General features: G+C 46.2%; 1 protein-coding gene across 1 annotated transcript in view; it reads left to right on the forward strand.

Moving 5' to 3' along the window:
• Positions 1-25,309, forward strand: part of SPTBN2 (spectrin beta, non-erythrocytic 2) — a 94,276-nt gene that overhangs the window by 11,274 nt on the left and 57,693 nt on the right. The window contains exon 2 of the mRNA XM_081174376.1: positions 17,432-17,535. The gene's annotated coding sequence lies outside the window, so the exon portion shown is untranslated. The remainder of the gene's footprint in view (positions 1-17,431; positions 17,536-25,309) is intronic.

Here is a 25,309-nt window from a genome sequence, read left to right on the forward strand (position 1 = left end):
CCTTGGGACGCTTGCTATTGTCTTAGTCCCTTGCCCTTTGCAAAACACCCAACGCTTCGCTTGCCTGCTCTGTTTAAATCAGCCCACTCGGCACCTGCCCCCCTTCCCCACTGCTTGTAGCCAGCTGGCCTGGCCTGGCAGGGGGAGGGGAGAAAGGGTGGCTTGTAATACAGGCATAAGGAAGCTTTCTCCTCCACCCCACCCCCCTTGAATGTAGGGGAAGGGAAAGGATTGTTCCCATTGGCAAATGGATCAGGGTTGCAGTGGCAAAACCACTTAGCCACCTGTAGGAGCTGATACCTCTGCGAATAGGGCTTTTAACTCTTTCTCCTCATCTCCGAGAGGGTGAGGATGTTTATGTGTCTTCTTGGAAGTCTGGATTTTTACCTGTGGCTCTTTTAGATCTGTACCTCTACAGTTGCTGGTCTCTCTGTGTGTAGATGTGGATTGGTGCCCCACATGTAAGTCGGAGGACATGCACTCTTATATATCCTCTGTCCAGGATGCTACGGGTTGTGTTCAGCAGAGCCCTGCCCGTTGAAATGAGTCCTGTCCAATAACTTCAGTGGGTCTACTCTGAGGAGGACTGGCGTGGAATGCCATCCTCTGTGTGTTTGAGTATACAAACGCGGGTGGCACTGTGGTCGAAACCACTGAGCCTTTGGGGCTTGCCGATCGGAAGGTCAGTGGTTTGAATCCCCACGGCAGAGCGAGCTCCCGTTGCTCTGTCCCAGCCAGGGGTGTAGGAAGAGGGGGGCAGACCGCCCCGGGTGCCCTCACTGAGGGGGGTGACATTCGGTGCGCCATCCGCTTGTGACTCCTAAGCCTATCCCAAGCCGTTGGGGTATGGGGGGAGCTGCGCTGCTTTGCCAGCAGCATTTCCCCCCTTCCCCCCTTTGTTTTGACAGCTTGGGGGGAGGGTTGGGAATCGTGGGTGGGCAGCACATTGAATGTCCGCCATGGGCGGCTCGCTCCGCCCCTGTGAGTGGCTCGCTCTGCCCCCAGCTGCAGGGCGCATGCGTTGCTCCGGGCACCCGAGCAGCTATCCCGCACCTGGTCCCAGCTCCTGACAACCTAGCAGTTCAAAAGCACGCCAGTGCAAGTACATAAATAGGTACCACTGTGGTGGGAAGGTAATTGCGTTTCTGTGCACTCTGGTTTTCGTCACGGTGTTCCGTTGGGCCAGAAGCAGTTTAGTCCTGCTGGCCACATGACCCAGAAAGCTGTCTGTGGTAAAACGCCGGCTCTCTCGGCTTGAAAGCGAGATGAGCGCCGCAACCCCATACTCGCCTTTGACTGGACTTAACTGTCCAGGGGTCCTTTACCTTTCAAATCTGTGCCTGCCCTAGATCTTAGGGGTCTCCTGGGGAACAGGAAGATGCCTTACCTGAGTCCGATCATTGGTCCATCTAGCTTTGGGGAGTCGTGCCTCAGGGGTTGAGCACATGCATTGAATGCAGAAGGTCCCTGGCAGTGCTTTTCCCCAAGAAAAATAGAGGCCGGAATCCACCATTAAATTCTTACAGTGACTTGCTGGGCAATTCGGAGCAGCCCCAAACAGATGCCAGTTTGACAACAGCTGCATTCACTGCCCGTAGAGGTGCTAAAATCTACAGCAAGCTGCCTCACTAGCTGTTTGGGGGTGGTGGTCATCCCTGGTTCTCGTGCAGGTAAAATAAATGCGCCCACGCCTCCCTCATTCTCTTAGATTCAGGCGGGCAGCTCAGAAGGGCCCTCGCACAAACACGCACACGTGCAACAGGAAAGGCCTGGCTGGAAAGTTTGAAGCTGGCCACTGCTACACGGGAGACTGATTGAAGAAAAGGAAATACAAATTGGACCTGCCCTGTAGCTTCAGCAGTTGTACCTAGGAGTAGCTAGGAGCTGGGTGGAGCCATTGATGATGATGATGATCATGATGATGATGATTTTATTTATTTATTTATACATACATACATACATACCCTGCCCATCTGGCTGAGTTTCCCCAGCCACTCTGGGCAGCTTCCAATCGAGTGTTAAAAACAATACAGCATTAAATATTAAAAACTTCCCTAAACAGGGCTGCCTTCAGATGTCTTTTAAAGAGAAGATAGCTGCTTATTTCCTTCACATCTGGAGGGAGGGCGTTCCACAGGGCAGGCGCCACTACTGAGAAGCCCCTCTGTCTGCTTCCCTGTAACCTCACTTCTTGCAATGAGGGAACTGCCAGAAGGCCCTTGGCGCTGGACCTCAGTGTCCGGGCAGAATGATGGGGGTGGAGACGCTCCTTCAGGTATACTGGACCGAGGCCGTTTAGGGCTTTAACAGTCAGCACCAACACTTTGAATTGTGGTCAGAAACATATTGGGAGCCAATGTAGATCTAATAAAAAATACAGATTTGCACATGCTGGCCAACTTCTGTTTTGGCTTGAAATGTTTGTTTTGGGCTTCTCAGAAGTAGGTAACGGCAAGCGTGTAAAGGAAGTGCTGGTTGGCAATGGCACCCACCTGAGAGGTGCCGGAACTGTGTTCTGGTGCGCTCTGGCTGAAAAAAAAGAAGCACTGGTCCCTGGTTCAATCCTTGGTATCTGCAAGGAGGACAGGGAAAGCCTTCCTGTCTAAAACTTTGAAGAAGATTGAAACCAGCTCGTTTAGACAATATAGATGGGTCAACAGACTGAATCGGTGTAAAGCAGCTTCCTGTTTTCTTATAACGCTGGCAGCATCTCTCCAGGGTTTCACGCAGGATATGCCAAGGACTGGGTCTGGGACAGTTTGTATGCAGGGCACGTGCTCAGCTGCCAAAAGGAAAGTTTCCAGTCCTCATGATTCTAAATAAAGGGCTGATTTAAACTGGGACATAGGAAGATGCCTCCTACCAGGTTAGACAACTTGATCCTTCTAGTTCAGCATTGTTCTCATTGATTGGCAGTGGTTCTCCAGGGTGCTGTGAGGAGGAGGAGCAGCAGCAAAAGTTAACAGCAAGACCCTTGCTGGGCTGTGGACCTCAGCAGATGCCCAGCGATGCTGAGCTGATTGCTGAGCCTAATGTGAATCTACTGATCTCTTGGTGACTTTGCATTTCCAGGATCTCAAGTGTGCGTGCGTGTGTGTGTGTGTGTGTGTGAGAGAGAGAGAGAGAGAGAGAGAGAGACAGACAGACAGACAGACAGACAGACAGAGTGATGGAGAAAGAAGCACTTGTTATGTGCATGCAGATCTTAGTATGTGCAGCTGCACGCGTCACCCTTCCTCAGTGCATGGACTTGCTCTGTGCATTGTGGGTCATGTGAATGAGAATTGCTTGAGAGAACCTCTTCCCCACAAAGTGCACCCAACGTCAGAACTTCATTGCTTGATTTAATATGTGAATACTCAAGGCAGCAATAGACCAATTCCTCCAACCCAATACAAATCTACTTGGCTCTTTTAGCTATATTGCACTAGATTTCTTTCCTGAGTCTGTGCTGCAACCAAGTATTGTGAATCTGCTTAGACTGTGCTGATGGCATTAAACTCTCTGGGGAAGTGAGAGGAGGGAGAGAGAGAGGATGCTGGGAAGGAAGGGGGACAGATGTTTTTGAGTTCTGAATGCGGTACGGTTTTATTCTGTATATATTCTGTGCATGTGCTGAAACTCAGTAAAAATTATATATTTTTAAAAAACAGATCTGCTTGTCTCCCATTGTGACACTCTTTGCGGCCACCACCCTCAAGCACACCATCTGAGGTGGCCGTCTCAGTTAGCCCCATGGTTAGGGGGTATCTCTGTCTGTGGGGCATTCCATATAACAGCCTTTGCTACTGGTACCCTCCTGATGTATTCGACTACAGCTGCCATCAGTCGCAGCCAGCACAGCTGTTGGCAAAGGCTGCCCATATAGCATTTTGGGTAGAAGATGTCCCATCTGGGTGTCCCATCACCGATGCCTGTTCTGGGCCTAGAAAACACTCTGGCACTGAGTGGCTTTAGAAAGCCATCTTCATCCTCATTCTCTTATGATCTAGAGTTGAAGTGTTCCATGGCATTGTGGGTAGAGAGAAAAAAGGAAACAGAGTAAGTCCCAGAGCCCCTGCAAACCTCAGGAACAGGGGGACACCTTTGTGGCAGGGGGTCTAACACAAGCGTCCTGTCTCTCTCTCTCTCTCTCCCTCTCCCCTCCCCCCCCCGCAACTCCTAAAAAATCCTGGAGTTGGTCCTGGCATCATCTTAGAAGGAAGAAAATGGTTGGGAGATGCACAGCTGTTGAGCTTGAGAATAAGCAAGACCATGTCTGTATCCACAACCACTTTCTCTACACTGCACTAGCAGTATTTGAGCATGGGAACACTTTTTCATAGTCAGCATTTTTGCCGTTTTCATAATAATTACAAAAGTATAAATGAACACAAGGTCATTTCTCCAATTCCCCCTTTCCCTCCAAGTGATTCCATGTTATACAAGATCCATATAAGTGTGTATTGGATCATGACCGGTTGTGATAGTTGAATATTGTTGTTCTCATTTTAGCATCTTGCTCCAGAGAGTACCGTGAGTTGCTGGTGGTTTTGTCATTGTGTCAACTTTCCTAATGTCTGAAATAAACATATACCATGTTTCCTCAAAACAATCTTTCGACATTTGCATTTTTTAAAAGGGTGTTAAGCTGCTTTGACAGTTTTTCCACGAGAGCAATGTTCATACCTTTTTCCAGCCAAGCCTCCAGTGTTAAATCTGCTGTTTCCTAAAGCTGAGCTAGAATTTGCCTGGCTAGCTGTCACAAAGAGGAGTAATAAGTCTTTAAACATGAGTTCTTTTAAATAATCAAGAAACAAGTTTAACAATGCAGTTTTGGGATCACAAGGTACTTCCTGGTCTGTAATGAGACTTGCTCATAATTAGCTTCCTAAAAAATCGAACCTTTCTTGTGACTCCATTAGCTAGGATTGTAGGACCCCATTTGTAGGCAGCCTCTCAAACAGCCCATAATGCTATCTGTGTTAAAAAATTAATACTATGTTCTCCTGTGTTTGCTGACACTGAGTTGAATAGCCATTTCCTCTTATTTTTTTTTGCCAGTCGTACATTTCTGTGTTGCAATCCATGTCTCTTTGCCATATTGATTTTAAGGAGCTAAGGCCACTTGTCATTGAATCACATAGGAGCTTATGTATGTTTGATAGCAGTTCCTGAGAACAGTATTTAGGATTCACTCTGGTTCACCCTGGTGGCTTCAGATAAAATTGTAGAATTGGGCATAAAATTGTACAGTCTGCGTTTCCCAACTTTCCTTTTAGTTGCATACTTGTGAGAGCGGTGCCATATCTTTATATAAATTCCTGACTGTTCCTAGTCCTTTCTGTTTCCAGCCTTTAAACGGTTATTCCCTAATTTAAGTTACAAATATTTTGTTCTAAAACAAATGGGACAGTGACAAAAGGGAATAAGAATTGGTGAAATGGCTGGTGCGAGATTTTTGGTTCAGATTTGTAAATTAGCAAGTGTTCAGTATATTTGGGGGAACAATTGGGTGGTGTGTCGGGAATAGAAGTGCTGCTGCACGTTTTTTAAATTTAAAGTGTTTCGTTCCAAGGAAATCCAGGTGAGTTGTAACAAGTGTTAACATTATTTATAGTGGGCTGAAGTTATTGTGCTGCATCGTGACACCATGTTAAATTCGATACTCTCAAGTGTTCCTGAGGTACTCTATTTATTTAGGACAAAGCTTGACTTTAGATTGATGCTATAAAATGTAATTGTTATGAGGGGGAGAGACTGATGTACATCATTTTCCTTTTTAAAAAAATAATCATTGATTTCCATTCCCGACACTCTGTAATTTCCTCAAGAGCAGTTGGTAAAAAGGTTTTAGAATTCCATACCCTTCAGCGTTAATCTGATGAAAATAGGGACGTCCTAGGGAAAAGCAGGACGTTCCAGGATCAAATGAGAAACCAGGACGGCTTCTGTAAATCTGGGACTGTCCCTGGAAAATAGGTCCTGGGATTGACCAGCAAGGCTACATTGTCCACAAAGAGGTTTGTTTTATGTGCCGGTGCAGCAGACTTTACTTCCTGTACTGAGTCATTTTATCTTTTTGTATTAGCTATTGGCACCATGGCGCTGTGGTCTAAACCACAGAGCCTAGGACTTGCCGATCAGAAGGTCGGTGGTTCAAATCCCTGCGACGGGGTGAGCTCCCGTTACTCGGTCCCAGCTCCTGCCAACCTAGCAGTTCGAAAGCACGTCAAAGTAGATAAATAGGTACCACTCCGGCAGGAAGGTAAAAGGCGTTTCCATGCGCTGCTCTGGTTTTGCCAGAAGCAGCTTAGTCATGCTGACCACATGACCCAGAAAAACTGTTTGTGGACAAACGCTGGCTCCCTCGGCCAGTAAAGCGAGATGTGCCACAACTCCAGAGTGTTCTGCGACTGGACTTAACTGTCAGGGGTCCTTTGCCTTTACCTTTTTACCATGGCGAGAAAGAAAAGCAGTGGTGAAAAGGGGGCAGCCCTGTTTCATGCCCTCCCCCCCCCGGAACCAAGGTGTGTCCCATCCATTTAACCTAACCTTAGCTTGGCCTAGACGTGTTTTCAGACCATTAATGCATTTTCCCCAACAAGGTGTACAAGAAATCCCAGCTCAACTTGTCAAACATCTTGGTGGAATCCGATGAAGCAATAGAGATTGGTTCTTCATTCTTTTGGTATTATGAACTATATCAGCCATATAATTGGGTCAGCTATGTATTTGTGTCTAATAAGGCATATTCGGTCTTTATCTATTATCAAAGGTGTTAATAATGCTAATCTACCTGCTAAAATATTGCTAAAGATTTTAGCATCTTGGTTTATGAGAGCTATGAGCCGGCATTAGTCTTCTTGGATAGGAAATTTCCCAGGTTTCTTCCATGCAGTAAGGATTGGGTCTCCTTGCAGTATAGAACTGAATAATATTTTTAGTCTAGGCCTCAGTTGCTTTTTAAATGTTTTATAGAACCGGATTATAAAACCTGGATTTGTAGAACTGGATTATAAAGCTTTAATTTTGTTAAGGCTTTCATAGTATCTCCATCCAATATTGGTTCTATTTCATTTCTTTCGTTGATTCCTTTCTGGAGCATTTAGTTTCGCTTCATTTAAATACTTGTTCGTTTGCATAATATCTGCTGTTCTGATCTGAATATCTGATTGAACATCTAATCTGAAAGGAATGCTTGCAATTTTTCTCCCACTGTCTCTGTTCAGTATTGTTGCTCTCCATCGTGTCCTTGTGAACTTGTTGAAAAGCAAGAATTTTTATCAGTGTGCTCATAGAATTTTTGGTTAGTATATTGCCTTGCATATGCTATCTTCCTAATTTCTAAACCTGTCAATTCTGTTCTTTTGTAATAATGTCCTGCATATTTTTTATTGTTGTTGCCTGATTGTTTGTGGGTGTCTTCAGGTTTCTTTATTTCTGTTTGGAGACTAAATTTTGATGCCTCTCTTGACCTTTTAAGATGTGCATATTTAATTCTAATATGGCCTCTCTTACCACATTCACTTAGTCCTCCATTAAGACTTCATTCAGAAATTAAATTCTAATATGGCCTCTCTTACTACATTCACTGAGTCCTCCACTAAGACTTCATTCAGAAAGGCCTCCAGCGTCATTGATTAAGAAAGAATAAAATCTTCCTTCAATTTATCAACTATGTGTTAAGTAGTGGATTCAGGTTTAGTTTCCGTGTTCTGGTTTTTAGAGGAGAGTCCATTATATGTACGGTAGTGAAAACAGAAGCATGGTCCAAAGGACCTGGAGAGTTTACTGGCTTATAATAGTTGCATCAGCTAGACTTTTGGATCAGCTAGACTGTATGAGTTATGATGTTATGATAATGTGTGTGGGGGGGGAATAGTAATCTTGATTAGTGGTTCCCAAATGTTTCCCCCCCATGGACTGCTTCAAAATCACTGAGAGTCTTGTGGGACCCCAAAATATTTTTTCCTGCCTTTTGTAGCAATTGCAATGCACTGTTGCTAGATGAGGGTATGGATTTTTCCTCAGGATTTACTCCCGAAGCTTTTCTCACAAGGCAGTGGAGGTTGGATCAGAGTTTTCCTTCTCCTGGATGGGCTGCCTTCTTAGGCTGACGAGAACCCCATGAAAGCAAGTATGACACATGTACTTTTAACCAAAATTTAGCAATGTTCTGCTGCATGCACGCTACTGCAATGAAGAAGATAAGTGCAGCGGCGGCAGCAATGACAGAACAGAAATACCCACAATTCTTCCGTCCCTTGTAAACATACAGGGACGCTTTCCCATTAATTCATAATTTTTGCATTACATCTTACTGACCAAGAGAAAGTACTTAAACTCTCCTGTTCAGAGGAAGACATAAAAACACTTCCTTTCAGCTTGGGTTTCAGACAGAATGGCTTCCTCAGGTTGCCATTGTTTTTGCTGTTTCTCCGTTTTTCTTTCTTGTTTTTCTTTGGTTTCTTCTGCCAGCTGTATAGATGGTTCTGTGCTTTCTCTGGATCATTCTGGTCATTATTTCCAGTTCTGCCTCTTCATCCTGGCCCAGATTCAGGGCTGTAAGCGTTTTTCTAGCTCCCTCATCATGAGTAGTAGCAGTTGGCATGGTTCCTTCTTTGATTACTGCCGGTTTAAAAAGGAAAAACAAATGGTATTGAATATCCACGTTTCATAGTTTTTCAGTACAGTATATATTTTTTGAACTCGAGCCTTTTTTTGTAGGGTTTCATTACTCAAGTCCTGAAAGAGGCTTTTTTATTTTTCATTTGGTTTTCCCATGTAAGGTGAAGAACTGTGTTAAATCTTCTTTTACTTGGAAGTAATGAAATGGAATTATAATGGCCTTTTGCCTGAGGAATGTGATCAATATCCTTGCTTTCCAGCTGAAGCTCAGTGAAAGTCTCATTAGCCCAGGTTATAAAAATGGGGGGGGGGGTCCTGGCTTCCTGCAGATTTGGGCAACTCTCTCGCCCTCGGATTATTTCACCAGCTGCGATTCTCCCAGTTGTCCATTGCCTGGTTTTGGATTTCTGGGCTTGCTTTTTCCAGTCCTGCAGTGGCAGTTTTTGCTTTAGGCCAAGATTAAGGGTCACTCCTGCAGTTTAAATACCCCCCCAACTGATCTTTTAAGAAAGGTCCTTAATATTGACCTTCAGGAGGGTTGCTCATTAAAGATTTCTCCTGACCCACTTCCGGTTATTGTAGGAGGATGAAATTGCACATGTATAATGATACATCTCTCCATAGGTAACATGGTAATTTGTAGCTCTGAACTCCTAACAGTTTCTCTGTTACTGGTGCTAACGTGGAGTAGCGTCTGATAATGGAACCAGTTGAAGCAGAGCGGTCATCAGGTTCCTGTACTTGAAAGGGCGCACACCACGGGAGATGTTCAGTGAGATGAAAGGGACTTATCGGGAAGATGCCCCATCGTATGACGTAGTCAAGCACTGGCATCGTCAGTTCAAGTGTGGTCAGACTTCGGTGGAATGGCTCCCATTCCTGGGCAACCACAGTTGGTCATTGATGAATGACACCATCTGGCAAGTTGAGGCCGCCATTTCGGAGGATCGCCATGTAACCATTCGCCAACTAGCTGCAGATGTCAAGATCAGAGTGGGCTCTGTAGAAAAAATCACCCATGACCATTTGCACATGGGAAAGGTGTCTGCACGGTGGGTTCCTCGCTGCTGACGGCTTTCCAGAAGCAGGAACAAGTCACATGCTCACAGGCTCTTTTGGCCATGTGTCACGAAAACCATGATGACTTCTTCGCCAGACTAATTACTCAGGATGAAACATGGATCCATCTTTATGACCCAGAGACTAAATCCCAGTCCAAACAATGGAAGCACTCTGCCTCGCCACCTCCAAAGAAGGCACGTGTCCAACCGTCAGCAGGCAAGGTCATACTCACGCTCTTTTGGGACCAGCGTGGAGTAGTGGTGATGGATTTCCTGGCAAAGGGTACCACAATTACTGGGCTATACTACGCTTCACTGCTGTAGAAATTGTGGAAGGCCATCAAAATCGAGAGGCGTGGTATGCTGACCAAAGGTGTCTGCCTCCTGCAGGATAATTCCTTGATTCACAACTCGCACATTGCGCTGATGGAAGCACAGTCCTGTGACTATGAAATCCTTCCTTACCTTCCTTATTCTCTTGACCTCACACCACTGGACTTCCACCTCTTTCCAACCATGAAGTTATTTTTGAAGGGCAAGCTTTTTCCAGACAATGAAATGCTGATTTCTGAGGTCAAGTTGTGGCTTCTGAGGCAACTTGCCGACTTCTGCAGACGAAGTCTCCACAGCTGCATAAAGCGATGGGAGAAGGGTTTGACTCTTGCTAGTAGCTATGTAGAGATGGACTAATAAGTGTGCCCAGTTTCATTTGTCTCAGTCCATGGGGAAGTACGTCAGGGGGAATCTTTAAGGAACGCCCCTTGTATCTATAGCCAGCCATTCTTCCCTAAAATATTTTTTGAACTGCCACAGTCGTTCAGACATTTGCGCCATGTCGTCTTTGGGAATATGGGCTGACACGTGCCACGACGAGCCCATCTTAGTATTCCTTCAGGCCTAGATTTGTGGTGTTGTGTCCTTGTGGCACAAAATAGGCTGTTAACCATTTCCCCTTACCTCAAGTGAGGTTTTGAATCTTTGCCTTTCCAGGTGTTCTGAGGCTGAGTGCTATTTCCCCTCTTTTGGAGGGTGATATTCAGGGAATTTTTGGCAATGGAGAGCTGGACACTACTGACAAGGGTTTACACTTTGATTTGGTGTTCTCTTTTGCATTAAAAGTTGTATATATGACGTTGTGGGGAAGGATTTCATTTTATGTACGCCAGCAGCACCGTTCAAATTGGGTTTGTTTTTGGAGGTTGCTGGAGTGGGGAGCGCGAATGATTGCAGAGTTCACACTTGCGGTGCGAACATGTCCTGCTTTCTTGGCTCATGTGCCCGTTTAGGCCCCTTCTGCTGTTGGCTCTCAATCCAATCAGTGTCTGGATTAAGTCTTCATGGTATTAGCAGTGCAAGGAGAAGGGTTTTTCAGGGTGATGGGGGGGCAGCAATGAAGAATATTGGCAGAAATCCCCGTATTTGTTTGGACACAGCTAATAAATCCCGCTCTGCTGGGGTGGAGACATATGTGCTGCTTGTAGCTTTTATGCAAAATATCAAATGAGGCTTCAGTTAGTGCACAGTTTCTGCAAAAAGGAGTGCTGGAATTTAAGCCTTCCTTTGAAAGCCGTACGCTTTGGCCTGGTAACTTTACTCCCCCTAAAATGCTCACTAAGTGTTGTTGGTGGACACTCTGCACATGTTCAGGAGACTCTCTCCCCTGCTGTGTTCCAGACCTTGAAAAAGAAGCTCTGGGCTGGCACTCAGGAGCCTGCCCCCAGAAAAAAAACTAAAAAACCCTACTTTGGAGGGGGGAGGTGTTGCTGTGAGAGGAACCCGCCACATTTTAAAAGCAAGGTGTGCATTGCGAGCCCTAAATTCAGGTTTTCCATTCTGTATAGAATCTGGCTGCCTGTTAAATCAAAATCCCTATTTTTTATTATTTGTTTTAACAAACAAAAGGATTCTAGTCCTCATTGTTGTTGGGTGGGGGTGGGGAGGAGTCCTTTTTATTGCTGTTGAAAAAACACAGGCAGTGTACAGGTCCATAGCTGGAGTCTTTAAGAGTATAAGCTCCCTTTGGCAGTCCAAAGCTAAGAATAAACTAGTCAATTGGCCCACGTAATCTGTGGATTAGCCACTCTGATGCTCCTAGGTTTGGTGTTGGGATGCTTCTGATAGCCAGAGCACAATAGGGGCTGGTATCGGGAAATCTCATTTCTTATTGCCAGAGGTGTGGAAGGTTACATTAATGTTTTCCTCCCCCCTCCCAATAAGGCAGCTAGCTAAACCTGAAATCCAGGGAAGGCATCACAAGCCAATTGCTTTGTGGTAATTCTGGAAAGAGTAATTGTTGATTGGGCAACATAAGCAAAGAAATTGGTATTTAAACTTTTGAACACATTTGCTGATTTCCTGTCTCCGCTTCTCCCACTCTGAATTTTCCTCCCCAAATCCTCAGTGTAAAATGCAAAATTGGATGCTTTGACTGTTGACTAGCTTTCTCTCTTGCCCTCTGAAGGTTTATTTTTTTGTGTGGGATGGGTGGGGAGCGAGCAGCCAAACTGGACCTGCAGTCGGAGTCTAGAGGGCGGGAACAGTTTGGAAAAGGGAAGTCCTCGCCTCCTTTTTTAAAGCCCTTAGCGATAAAATCTCATTGTGAACATGCTAAAAATGTGCCGGTGCGCTTTAAAAAAAAAAAAAAAAAGCATTTATTTATTTATTTATTAAAAAAATCTACTTTGTGAATTAGCTGGAACATGTGAAGTGGGAAGAAGGAAATCAGATTTGTGCATGTGTGTTTAGGTAATGGATCGTGGACTTAATCCTTAAACTGAAAAGCCTGCCTAAGCGTGTTGTCAGAAGCAGGCTGCCCCTGAACTAAAAAATGTGTGCTGAGGGAAGGGACTGCTTGGGGTTGAGGTGGGTGGAGGAAAGGAATTCTGCACATGCTCAGAGGTAGCTTTCTTATTTATTATTTTTTTAAAAAAAAATATTTTTAAACTGCCCTTCATCAATACAGTTCCTAAGATGTTATTCACACTCCAGGATTTAGCCTAGCTACTGATAACAAGACTCCAGGGACTTGGACCCTGGTTGAGGCCTTGGAACAAATGGATTTTTAAAATGTGGCGTATTTGAGTCTGGGTTATCAGCTGCACTGTTTTAAGATTTCTAGTAAGTCAGCTCATTGGTCTTTCTTGCCCAGCATCTCCCTAGAGCTTGAGGCGAAGGGCTGTAGCCAATGATAATTCTATTTGACTAATTTAGGCCTATTGATTTCGGTGGGTCTACTCTGAGTAGAACTTAGTTGGCCACAACCCCAGGTGGTTTCTTCCTCTGCCCTACCTGGAGATACCAGGGATAGAACCTGGGGTCATCTTGCAGGCAAAAGAGATTACTTTTAGGCACCCTTGAACCCTAAACATCATCCTGTTTTTGCAGGATAGTTTTGACCGTCACTGTGTCTTAGGGGAGGGAATGCTGCAGTTTAAACTCTGTGTGTGAAGAACTACCGCATTTTTCACTCTATAAGACGCACCAGACCATAAGGCGCACATAGTTCTTGGAGGAGGAAAACAAGAAAAAAAATATTCTGAATCTCAGAAGCCAGAACAACAAGAGGGATCGCTGCGCAGCGAAAGCAGCGATCCCTCTTGCTGTTCTGACTTCTGGGATAGCTGCGCAGCCTGCATTCACTCCATAAGATGCACACACATTTCCCCTTACTTTTTAGGAGGGAAAAAGTGAGTCTTATAGACCAAAAATACGGTACCTTCTGTTGTCTGTTCCGAATCTTTCGCTATTTAGCTTCATGGGATGTCCCCAAATTCTAGTATTGCAATGAATTCAGTAAATGTTCTCTGCAACAGGGCAGGGTTCTGTCTACATGCAAAATGGGAAGATAGCAAATGGTTTTGTAAATACTTGTGGGCACGTCTGTGTTTTCGTACCAGGTCTTTGTGCAAAGGCTGCATTTTCATCGCAGCTTAAAACTTTCCTCCGGACTCCCTGGCGGCAGTTTCGGGCCTCAGCTGTACATTTGCCGCCTGTCACTTTTCCAAAAGGCTGCATCTGCCGTCTGTTCTGTGTTGATTTCTTTCTTGCCTGGAGCAGAGGTGGCGGGCACATGAGCCCCCAGAAGATAAGAAGGCAGGGCAAGCCAAGTGACCTGGTTTGGCTGCTTGACCCGGATTTGGCACCACAACTGCCACAGGGAGTCTGAGTCATCGGGGCTGTGACCCAGATCTCCATTTTCCGGAGGGGTGGACACTGCTTGTTGGTTTGCTGACTGGCAGCCCCAGTGTATCCTTTGCAGCCAAACCTTCCAATTGTCAGATATTTCTGGGGAAGGAAGGCGCTGGCTCTGTTGGGGTGGCAATGGGTGTTTTGTTTTTCATGCAACATGGTTATTTCATTAGGCAGTTGCAAAGGATGTATGCAAGGTTTTGATTAATTGGAACTCATCTTCAAGTTGGTTGGTTGAGCAATGAAACCAAACCTGGAAGAGGCAACAGGAGAATGAAAAAATTATGGGGCTGATGGAAACCCTGGTCTGCAGTTTGTAGTAGCTATAAGAAGGAAGGAAGAGTGGTTGGTAGATCTTGGGACTCAAATAAAAAGATCTGATAAGCCCTGCCCTCTGGGTATTTTATTCCTAACTACGTTTTATTGTTTTTGGGGATTATTATTTTTTAAATCATACATACAAACCTTGTAGTACAAGAAATAATAAGCATAGAAGCAGCAAAAATCTTGTCTTGAACATATGTGTTGTAAAATAGAATGATAAATGAATGCTGATGATGATGATGATACAGTGGTGCCCCGCAAGACGAATGCCTCGCAAGACGGAAAACTCGCCAGACGAAAGAGTTTTCCGTTTTGGAGGTGCTTCGCAAAACGAATTTCCTATGGGCTTGCTTCGCAAGACGACAATGTCTTGCGAGTTCCTGCTGGTTTTTTTTCCTCCCCCCCCCTTTTCTAAGCCGCTAAGCCGCTTATCAGCTGATCCGATCAGCAGATAAGCTGCTAAAAGCCGCTAATAGCGCTAATCCGCTAATCCGTCAATGGGCTTGCTTCGCAAGACGAAAAAACCACTAGATGAAGAGAATCACAGAACGGATTCTTTTCGTCTTGTGAGGCACCACTGTACTCTAATACATCAAACATTAAAAACTTCCCTAAACAGGGCTGCCTTCAGATGTCTTCTAAAAGTCAGATAGTTGTTTATTTCCTTGACATTTGATGGGAGGGCATTCCACAGGGCGGGTGCCACTACTGAGAAGGCCCTCTGCCTGGTTCCCTGTAACCTCACTTCTCGCAGTGAGGGAACCGCCAGAAGGCCCTCGGTGCTGGACCTCAGTGTCCAGGCTGAACAAAGGGGGTGGAGATGTTCCTTCAGGTATACTGGGCCGAGGCCATTTAGGGCAGGGGTCAGCAACCGTTTTCAGCCGTGGGCCGGTCCACCGTCCCACAAACCATGTGGTGGGGCAACTTTTTTTGGGGGGGGGGAATTAACGAATTCCTATGCCCCACAAATAACCCAGAGATGCATTTTAAATAAAAGCACACATTCTATTCATGTAAAAACACGCTGATTCCCAGACTGTTCGCAGGCCGGATTGAGAAGGCAATTGGACCGCACCCGGCCTATGGGCCTTAGGTTGCCTACCCCTGGTTTAGGGCTTTAAAGGTTAGCACCAGCACTTTGAATTGTGCTCGGAAACATACTGGGACTGACTTTTATGTCAATTTGCCTTATAGAATCAAAGAATTGTAGACCTGGAAGGGACCACAAGCACAATCCTTGCAATTGTATTATTTTATTGTTGTTAGCCGCCCTGAGCCCGGCTTCGGCTAGGGAGGGCAGGATATAAATAAAAAATTATTATTATTATAATGCAGGAATCTTTTACCCAGCATGGGGCTCAAACCCACGACCCTGATATTAAGAGTCTCGTGCTTTACCAACTGAGTTATCCCAGGTCTATTGCTGAGCTTTGCCAAAGCAGATTTGAGTCAGGGTTTGGGGTGAGGGTAAAGATCTGTTGGCATTTTAAATGCAGAAGATACCAAACAGAATCAAATTTGTCGTGGCAGAGCCAGCCGTGTACAACCGTACTGTGCCGTGTTGGTTTCTCTGATATCAAGCCATGTCCCGCCACCTCTCTGTGGAGAGACCACCTGCAATTTCCCATTGGGATGCTCTCTCCCTCTGAGCTGCAGCAACAACAGCATCAGTTATTGGCACTGCCAGATTATCTGTGATACTTCAGACAGCGAAAGCAGAATCAGGGGAATCTATTTGTCTTGTGATTGCTTCCCAGAAGCAGCTTCCCAGAACAGCTGAACCCAGATCACACTCTGGGCTCACCCAAACTTCCATTTGTCCAGCCACTTTCTCCCGGGGAAACCCGCAGTTTAATGCTGGGTTTTCCATGGACTGCTGTTTGTTCCAATTTATCACGAAAGAGCGGGTTTTCTGGGGGGGAAACAGCAGGTCAAAGGGAAAAACTGCTCAGACCCTTGCCTAGAAAGCAGGAAATCGTTCTGACTGTGCTTTCTAGGCATGGGACAACTGGAAGTGTACCTGAGCCCTCCTCCCATCATTTATGTAAAAAGGCACCCTGCCCTGTTAAGTCTTGCTTGCAGCCTTGCTTACCATCCCCTGTGGGCCCTGCCCAGCTGCAGGGAGGAAGCTACTCCTCATACAATGCAAGATATGATGCTGCTTAATCTACTTGTAATATTTTAATGGCTCTCTTCCTCTTACATGCCTCTTGTGTACCGGTATATAACGGCTGCTTTCCTGGTATGTGTGCACAGACTCTTTGTTTTCTCTGCTCCCAGTGTGCTTCCACTGCTGGTTTGGAGGGCAGCGGACCCAGGGTGTTAGCGACAATCCATATTTATCCTGCTGTTTTTTAATGGAATACTTGCAGTTTGATGCATTTCCACCCCAAATGAGATTAGATCCTAACTGAGAAAAGGAACCTAGCTGCGTTTAAGCTCACAGTGTCTGCACAGCCTATTTGTCTCTGTTTATAATCAATATATTCTGCAAATCTGCAGCTAAATATTTGGTTGGATCAGTTCAGGACGGGTGAATTTTAGAGCAGGAAGGGCCCTGTTTGCTCCACCATTTGTGTGATAGCCCTTCAGATATTTGATGACATCTATCGCCTACCCCAGGCCTAATCTCCTCTTCCCCAGGCTAAACGTACCAATACATTTTAACTATTAGGGCCATATTTTCAGACTACTTGCCATACATGTCATCATCCTCTGGACACACTCTTGTTTGTGGTGGTCCTCTTTCAGATGTGCTAACAAGAACTGGACACAGTACTCCAATATGAAATTTACTTTCTTACACAGCAACATTATCTCCTTGGTTTCCTGACCTCCATTCTCTTAAGCTCTAAGGCTGCAGTCCTATACACACTTACATGGGAGTAAGTTCTATTGAACTCAGTAGGACTTACTTCTGAGTAGACAGACCTGACTTCTCTTTTCCTGCCCCCAAAACAAATCCTTTCACTTGGCCACACAGAAGCAATGCTGTTTGTTAACATTCTTTTGCTGACATCTTCCCCATGAAGACTTACAATGTTTGTGGATGTTCTGTGACATCCACCGTTCAGCGAGTGAAGGAAGGGGCTTGCAGACAACAACTGTTGTGAAGCAAACGATTTTGAGCATTGTACATAATGTGTTTAAAGTGCGTTGTTGCCTACCTCCGGGCCTTGAGAATGGTGCGGGTTAATAATCAAGTAAAGAGGCTAAACATTTCTCCTCTCTGTGTTTGTGTGTTACAGGTCCTTGTATAAAGAACAAGCTCTCGAACAGACACCCAGCCAGGGGGAGCTGAATACTCGGACATCGTGGCATTCAGATTGGCAGAACCAGGCTGACTTTCTGTGTAAGTGGGGTCTGGCAGCTGTGCCTTAAACTTGGATGAGGTGGATACGAAACAATGCTTTCCTATTATTAAAGAATTATTACAACAGCCCTGCAGGGTGGGGCAGGCCAGGAGCGAGAATGGCTCACTCATCATTGCTGTGTGTGTGGCTGGGCAGGGTCATAGCACAATGCTAGAGTACAGTGGTACGAACTTAATTCATTCCAGAGATCCGTTCTTAACCCGAAACCGTTCTTATCCTGAGGCGTGCTTTCACTACTGGGACCTCCCGCTGCCGCTGCGCAATTTCTGTTCTCATCCTGGGGCAAAGTTTGCAACCCGGAACAACTACTTCCGGGTTGGCAGAGTTTGTAACCTGAAGTGTTTGTAACCCGAGGTACCACTGTACATGTTATGCATGGATTTGTCCTGTTAGTTCAAGATTTCCCCCCTTCCGTCCTGAAACTCATGGGAGGAGCTGCTTTGCATTCAGAGGGGTTCAATCCCTACCAGTCAGCGTAGAGTCAAATGAACAGTGCTGGCTCCAGGTGGGGGTTTTTTGTTGGCAGGGGAGAGGGTTTTTGCAAGAAGTGGAAGGGCCATAGCATGGTGGTAGACGCCTTGCTTGGCATGCAGAAGTTCCCTGGTTCAATTCCTGCCATCTTTTGGCAGGAGTGGGAAGTAGTCCATTCTAAATCTGCATTGCCAGGCAGTGTAGACTACATTCCCTTCTGGACAACTTTCTGGGGCTCACATGCCAGTGGTGGGAGGGGATAGAGGCAGTGTTATATTTTCCTTGGTTCCATTGGCTAGTTTCTACACACACTTTATTATTATTAATTGAATTTATATACCGCCCTATAAATCAAGATATAAAACCACAAAATACCTAATAAAAATAAAAACAACAACCCAATAGCCCCTGCCCCCCAAAAAACACATTTTAAAAGGGCATAGGAGGTAATTCGGATCAACCAAAGGCCTGATGACAAAGGAACTTTTTGCCTCAAGCCTAAAGATGTAAAAGGGAGGCACCAGGTAAACTTCCCTGAGGAGGAGCCACTGCAGAGAAGGCCCGTTCTCATGTTGCCACCCTCTGAACCTCTAGATGAGGGGGCACACGAAGGAAGGCCTCAGAATATGATCCCAGGGTCTGGGTAGGTTCATATGGAAAGAGGCAGTCCTTGAGGTATTGTGGTCCTGAGCCGTTTAAGGCTTTATAGGTCAAAACCAGCACTTTGAATTGTACGCCCCTCTGTCCTCCATTCAGACAAGCAAGAAGCCTTATCGGAGGCCAAGGGTGCATCCCAGCCAGGTCAAAACACTTAAGGAAGGTGCAAAACAGGACCGCTTGAGAGTTTAACCTGTAGAGCCTTGGAATGCTTGTAGATATTCTGTGAGTGAAAGAAGTACGGCTGAGGAGGGAGCATCCCGAGGGCCAGATAGAAAGGCTTTGAGGTCCGCATTTGCCTCCCAGCCCCAAGGTTTCCCTCCCTCCCCATGGTGTAGACAGTGCTGAGCTTGGTGGACCAGTCATCTGGCTCTGAGCAAGGCAGCTTCTATTATTCCTAAGGTGTCGGAAAATGTGGTGTAGTGGTTAGAGTATCTAACCACCACAGTGCTCTGCAGCAGCTTTCAAAATTCGCCAGGCGCATTTTGCACCTGGCTATCGGCCTCTTGCAACCAAGTGAAGATGCCCAGGCACCAGGATGGCGTCTAACGTCTCCACCATCTGGAGGTGCATGCCTGGGGTCTGTGGGTCTTGCCTGTTTTCACACACTAACAACACATCCTTTGGAATTCTATCCGTGATATTTTATCTGCACAATCGGAATGAATTTCAGGAATCAAAAAGTTGTACTGTACTGGAAAACTTGGTCCTTTGCTTGCAAATAAAACTGCAAGATTGTGGTCACACCTTGGATTAAAAAATACACTAGTCCCTTTAATATCTGCTTTGTGGGCAAGAATTGGCCGGTGAGGGGATACTGGTTGCCTGTCCCTGAGCTGGAGAGCAAATGGCACAGCTTCAGAGGTGCTGTTAAAGAAAACAAAACTTCAGTTGTTTGGTTCATTCTTTTTTGGGAGGTAAGGAATGCAGTCTGCATAAACGTGTGCGATGCTTTCTTGTTGGTCCTTTGGGAAACTGATGGACTGCTTTTAGATTTTTCTCTCCTTGGAAAACCACTTATCACAGAGAAGAGAAGTAATTTTCTCCCAGGGTGAGCGGTGTTTGGTGCTGAAGGCCACCTGCCAACTCACACACCACAACCTGAGATCCGCTCACTTGCTCCTGGTGCCAGTCTTAATGGGTTCTACCTGTCCTAGGGGAAACAGCTGCCGTTGATGGATACATCTCCTTAGTGCAGGGCTGCAGACTTGTGGGCACCATCCCACGGCTGCGTCTTGGCAAGCAGAACAATAGCCCAAAGACTTGATGTGGGGCATATTTTGTTAAATTCACACCTTGTCTTTCCATAAATGAAAAAAACAAACAAACCGGTAACTATAAGGCAGGAGTGGGGAATTTCAAGCCCAGGTGGCCTAATGCCACCCTACAGGTCTCAAGACTCTCCCAGGCCACATCTTCCGCTAGTGCTTTTGTGACAATGTCTCTTGCTTCTCTGGAAGGAAGATGGTTTGTGTTTGTCTAAGTGTGTGTAGATACCTCTGACTTTCCATGGTTGGAATGTAGCCTACTATTCAAAGGTAAGAGTTCCACCTGTGGCTCCACCCACTTTGGCATCTGGCCACGCCCTCTGCTGGTATGCACCCCCCCCCCCAGTTTGTGATTTCTTTTATTTACTGGGGAATGCAACCCCCAGTAAATAAAAGATTCCCCTGGGAACAAATTATGTCAGCTGCCCAGGTACATAAGTGGCTCCTGACCATTTTACCTTAAGAGTGGGGCACATTTGACTCTCCAGACGTTCCCATATTACAGTTCCCAACAGCCCTAGCAAGCATCCCCAATGGCCAGGGATCATGGGAGTTGTAGTTCAGCCACATCAGGAAGACCAAAGGCTCCCCCATCTGCTGTGCACATGATGCTGGCCTCTGCCGTTGCTGTTCCTCCACTTTGCTTGAGTTACTATGACAGAGGATCGTAGAAGGGACCACAAAGGTCATATAGTCCAATCCCCTGCAATGCAGGGACATTTTGCCCAATGTGGGGCTTGAACCCACAACCCTGAGATTACAAGTCTCATGCTGTCCTGACTGAGCTATTCAGAGAATTTATAAGAGTTGCAGAGAAATTCGGCTGTTGAAGCTTCTCTTCCCCACCCTCCCTGCAGTAACTGTACCTCCATAGAAGGGCTATCTATCTGTAAAAAAACCTGGCGGAAGAATCCTAAGAGTTGAAAGGGACCTGGGAGGTCACCAAGCCCAATACCCTGCTGAGTGCAGGATTCAACTGCAGCCAGGGCCAGTGCTATCCTTAGGTCAGCTAAGCAGCCATCTCAGAGGGGAACAGTTTTATGCAGATTGGTATAAAATTATTCTTCACTGTTAGCAATGCGGAACAAATGACTTTGATTGTAAGTTATATGGATGTAATCAAACCATCAGATACTGAGATATCCGAGCTAGAGGTTATCATAAGAGAACCTTTCTTGGGATTTGTTCCACTAAAGGAAAAGGTGTATATTTGAAACACCCTTGGAAGAGCTTTGCAAACACTCTGTTCTGCCCCCTACCCCACCCCCTTCCACTCCTTCTTGTGACATTTTTGGGTCACTTCCCGGTTCGGCGCAGTGCGTGTATTCACAGTTGCGCACATATTGAACATGCGTAAACCTGTGTGCGGTGGGGGTTGCCTGTACATTTCATGGTAACAATTTGCAAGACGAGAGTGACCGACGAGAGTGACTGAAGTCAACTTCTGTGAACTGATAATATTCATTTAACAAAGAGTGCTGAAATGGCCCCGCGGATAAATCTTAAATTCCCTGCCAAAATCTGAGCAGGTTAGTGAGCTTGAATAGAAGCAAAGCAAAAGTCCTTCTGCTGGAGAATTTCTGGGTGGACTTGGGATGCAGCGTCACAATCCATCATTTTGAAGAAGACCAGACAGACAGGAGGCCAGATGGCCACGGTGTCCTGTCCCCCCACCCCCCGCCACCCTGTGAAAGTGTAAATAGAAAAGCTGTCTGTTTCAGCAGAGGAGTCGTGACAAACGAGGCCTGTCTGAAGGGAGCGGATGAGAGCCACAGATGCAAAGCAGAGCTGGGGAAGGTGGTGAGGTTTAGGAGAGGTTCTTCCAAGGCAGAGGTGAGGAGCCATTTTCAGCCTGAGCTCTGCATTCCCTTAAGGCTGGGCAACCTTCCGGAGTCCGTGAGCCCGTGGTGAGTGGGGGCAGAGTGACAAATGTAGATTTTTACATCCGTACAGCAGGCTAGCTCCAAACGAGCAAGGGGTGCTAATAGAGTTCAAGGGCAGGGTTGGGCAATACCTGCTTTTCAGCATCGTAATGCATTGCCAGCGAAACTTCACAATATGGTGGTATATTACGATGTTGGGAAGGAAGAAGGCAGTTGCTGGCCACGGAGACAATTAGCGCCACAATGTGCAGCTTCTGCCTCTTCCTGTTGAGACTGGGTGGGTTGCGCTGCCCCAGGCAGAGTGCATCAGCCGATGTGCCACATGGCACGACACCGCAGAGCTGCCATCCTCCCCAGAACCAGCCGCAGCTTGCCCCGATGACCTGTGGCTGCGCAAGCGGCGGCTACCTGGAGCCATTGTTCTACTCAGTGTGAGGAAGAACGGAGGAAGGAAGCAGCCTGCCAACGCTTGTGCGGCCAGAGAAGGAAACTAAGGCTCTGGCTGGCAGGCAGGCAGGCAAGCCCCACTTCCGAGGCTGGCAGCTGGGCCACAGAGGGAGTGGGCAAGCATTGGGCAGCCTTATTGAACTGTGCAATGCTGGCAGCAAGTGAGGCCGGGGATTCACAATACATTGCCTGATTTTCTGAAATTAGTCCCGTGATTTTAACTCTAATCTGGTTTCAGGCAATGTATCGATACATTGCCCATGGCTATTCAGGGACATATTCCAGCCAGGCAAAAACACTTGAAGATGGTGCAGAGGAAGACTGGTTGGGTGTGTGGCCTGGGGACAGACAGACAGGACTGCACAGAAGGACTCGCTCCAGCCACATGGAGTCCAGGTTGCTGCTTGGTTTTCTGAGGAACTCCAGTCAATGAATGGGACTGGGCGTTGGCTAGAGCGCAGTCAGTGTGACTGAACAGGTATGAACACACAGCCGGTCCTGCTACATGGCGTCCACTGCATTCTTGGGGAATTGCCCAGCAGAGCTGTTTAGAGTAGTAAACTAGCTGGTTCGGACAAGGAAAGCAGTCTTTTGTGTGAGATTTGCTTGCCATTTTGAAGGTGACATCACTTTTATTCATTCTGAATTGGATGCCACAATTGGCCCTGGTCCATTGGAGGTCGCTGGTGCACCATCAAAGAATTTATTATGGGATCAGTTTCAGTTGCTGCAGCTGGAGGATGTGAGCAGAATGTTTTTGGCAGTGAGGCTGACATCATGCCCTCTTGATTCCTGCACATCATGGCTGATGAAATTAGTAGGAGCAGACTGGTTGGATTGGTCCAGGGGGTGGTTAATAGCTGATTAAGGGAGCAGCCTGGAGAGAGAGGGATATGGCTGAGGAGGGGATGTGGCCCGGGGAGGGCCACAGTGGGCTAAGTAGAGTGGCCTGGAGGGACACATTTGGCCCCCAGACCAGAGATTCTCCACCCTGGCTTAAAGAATTACTGGCAATGCACTGAGGCCTATGGAAAGCATTTTGTAAAGTAGTAAGTGCAGATAAAATTGAAGCACGTTTGGATTTGTGAACGCACACACAAAGATTATGTTGCATTTTGAGAATTTCCCTTTAAAAGTTTCACTGAGTATTCTGTGTTTGTGTGTGTCCGTCTGAGAATATTCTAATTTTGGGGGCTTGTGGCAGCGCCACAAAAATCCCTTTGCATGCTGGCTGTGGCTGCTGTGAGCAGGATTTAAACATTTTCCGCATCACTGCAAGCTCTATTTTCTCTTTCTCACTCACTCACTCTCTTCACCAAAAGCTGATTTTACAACTTTTTTTAAAAAATGTGCACATTCTAAAAGGCTTCCAGAAGACTAGCTGTGTTTCTCTGCTGCAGCAAAAGCAACTGAGAACCCCTAGTACCTTGAAGACGAGCAAACATTTAAATGGCAGAATAAGCTTTTGTGAGATAGAGTTCATTTCATCTGATGCTTCTGATGAATGGCGGTGCATGACGTGATGAATCTGTTCATCTGGAAGGTGTTTCAGGAAACCTTAGTCATTTTTCCTAAATGCGGGGGTGGGGGAAAAAGAGAGAGATTGGAAACAGTAAGATCCACCTGGCACCTTCACTGAGGCTATCCCAAGCAGAACCACCGAACATATTTATGCTTATGTTTTCAAATGTAAGTTGCTTGGAGACCTTTGAGCAACAAGCAATTAACAAATCCAATTACTATTAATAATAAAACTGCACAAAGGGCCTTTGGAGAGAGCAACTGCAGCTCATTAGCCGAGCACCTGTTTTGCATGTTGAAGGTTCTCCGTTCCATTAGTGAATCTGGTGGTGGGAAAGATCTCTGCTGGGACCCTGGAGAGCTGATGCCAGAATTGAGCTAGGCGGATGAATAGTCTTGACGTGGTGTAAGGCAGGCTTCCTCTGCCCTTTTTCTCCCTACAGTTGGTCACAGATAAGATTCCTATGGATCTTAACACCTATGTGCTGTGATGCCTATAGGGACCCTTTCAAGGATCTGGCCCATAGAAGTAAGCCCCCCCCCCAATAATGGGCATTGCCATTCAAATGGTGTGCGTGCACCACATCATGTAATTGATTATATGGAGTGGGGGTAACGACCCCACCCAATATTTTATTCAAGTTCGCACCCTGGACTCTAGGAATTCTAGTTCTGTGGGGGGAATGGGGGTCTCCTAACAATTCTCAGCACCCTTAATGAACTATACTTCCCAGGATTCTTTGGGTGAGGCTATGACTGTTACTCTCCTGCCCCCCATCCCCCCTAAATCTTAGCAGGCAGTTTTTCAGGCTCCCTTTCCTTTTTCTCTCCTGAAGAATCATAGGATTGTAGAGTTGGAAGGGACCACAGGGGTCATCTAGTCCAACCCCCTGCAGTGCAGGAATCCTATGCCCAATGTGGGGCTCAAACCCATGACCTTGAGATTTAACAGTCTTTACCAACTGAGCTGTCCTCAGGATAGAGTCAGTGTAGAAAATACTACGCTGGGGAAGAAGGGCTGTGGCTCAGTGGTAGAGCATCTGTGTTGCAGTCAGAAGCCCCCCCTCCCCCCCGAGAGCTGCTGCTGCTATTAGTGTGGGTGTAATTGAGCTACAGGAACCAGGTATAAGGTGACTCCCTATAAGGCTACGTCCACTCTATACCTTTAAAGCACATTCAAAGTACTCCCCACCCCCTGCAAGAGTTCTGAGTTTTGTGATTTAGTATATTTTATTTTTCATGAGTAACCAAAGTACATTCAGTGTCTCTGTTTTCAAATCTCAGAGTCCTCCTTACAGGTCAATGGCATTCAGTTTGTTGAGGGGGAAAGAGAAGTGGGGAGAAAGAGGGGAGGAAATGGAAAGAAGGGAGGGGGAAACAGTGAACTTTCATTCTTTTACATAGTATGTGAACAGAGCTTTTGTGTCAGTGACCTGTGGATAGGTATCTTATTGGGCGCTTGGTTGATCAGGGTTGCTGGGAATTTTAAATCTGTGAGGGGTAAA

The sequence above is a fragment of the Podarcis bocagei genome, assembly GCF_964188305.1.
Source record: "Podarcis bocagei genome assembly, chromosome: 16".
In the NCBI taxonomy this organism is placed as follows: Eukaryota; Metazoa; Chordata; class Lepidosauria; order Squamata; family Lacertidae; genus Podarcis; species Podarcis bocagei.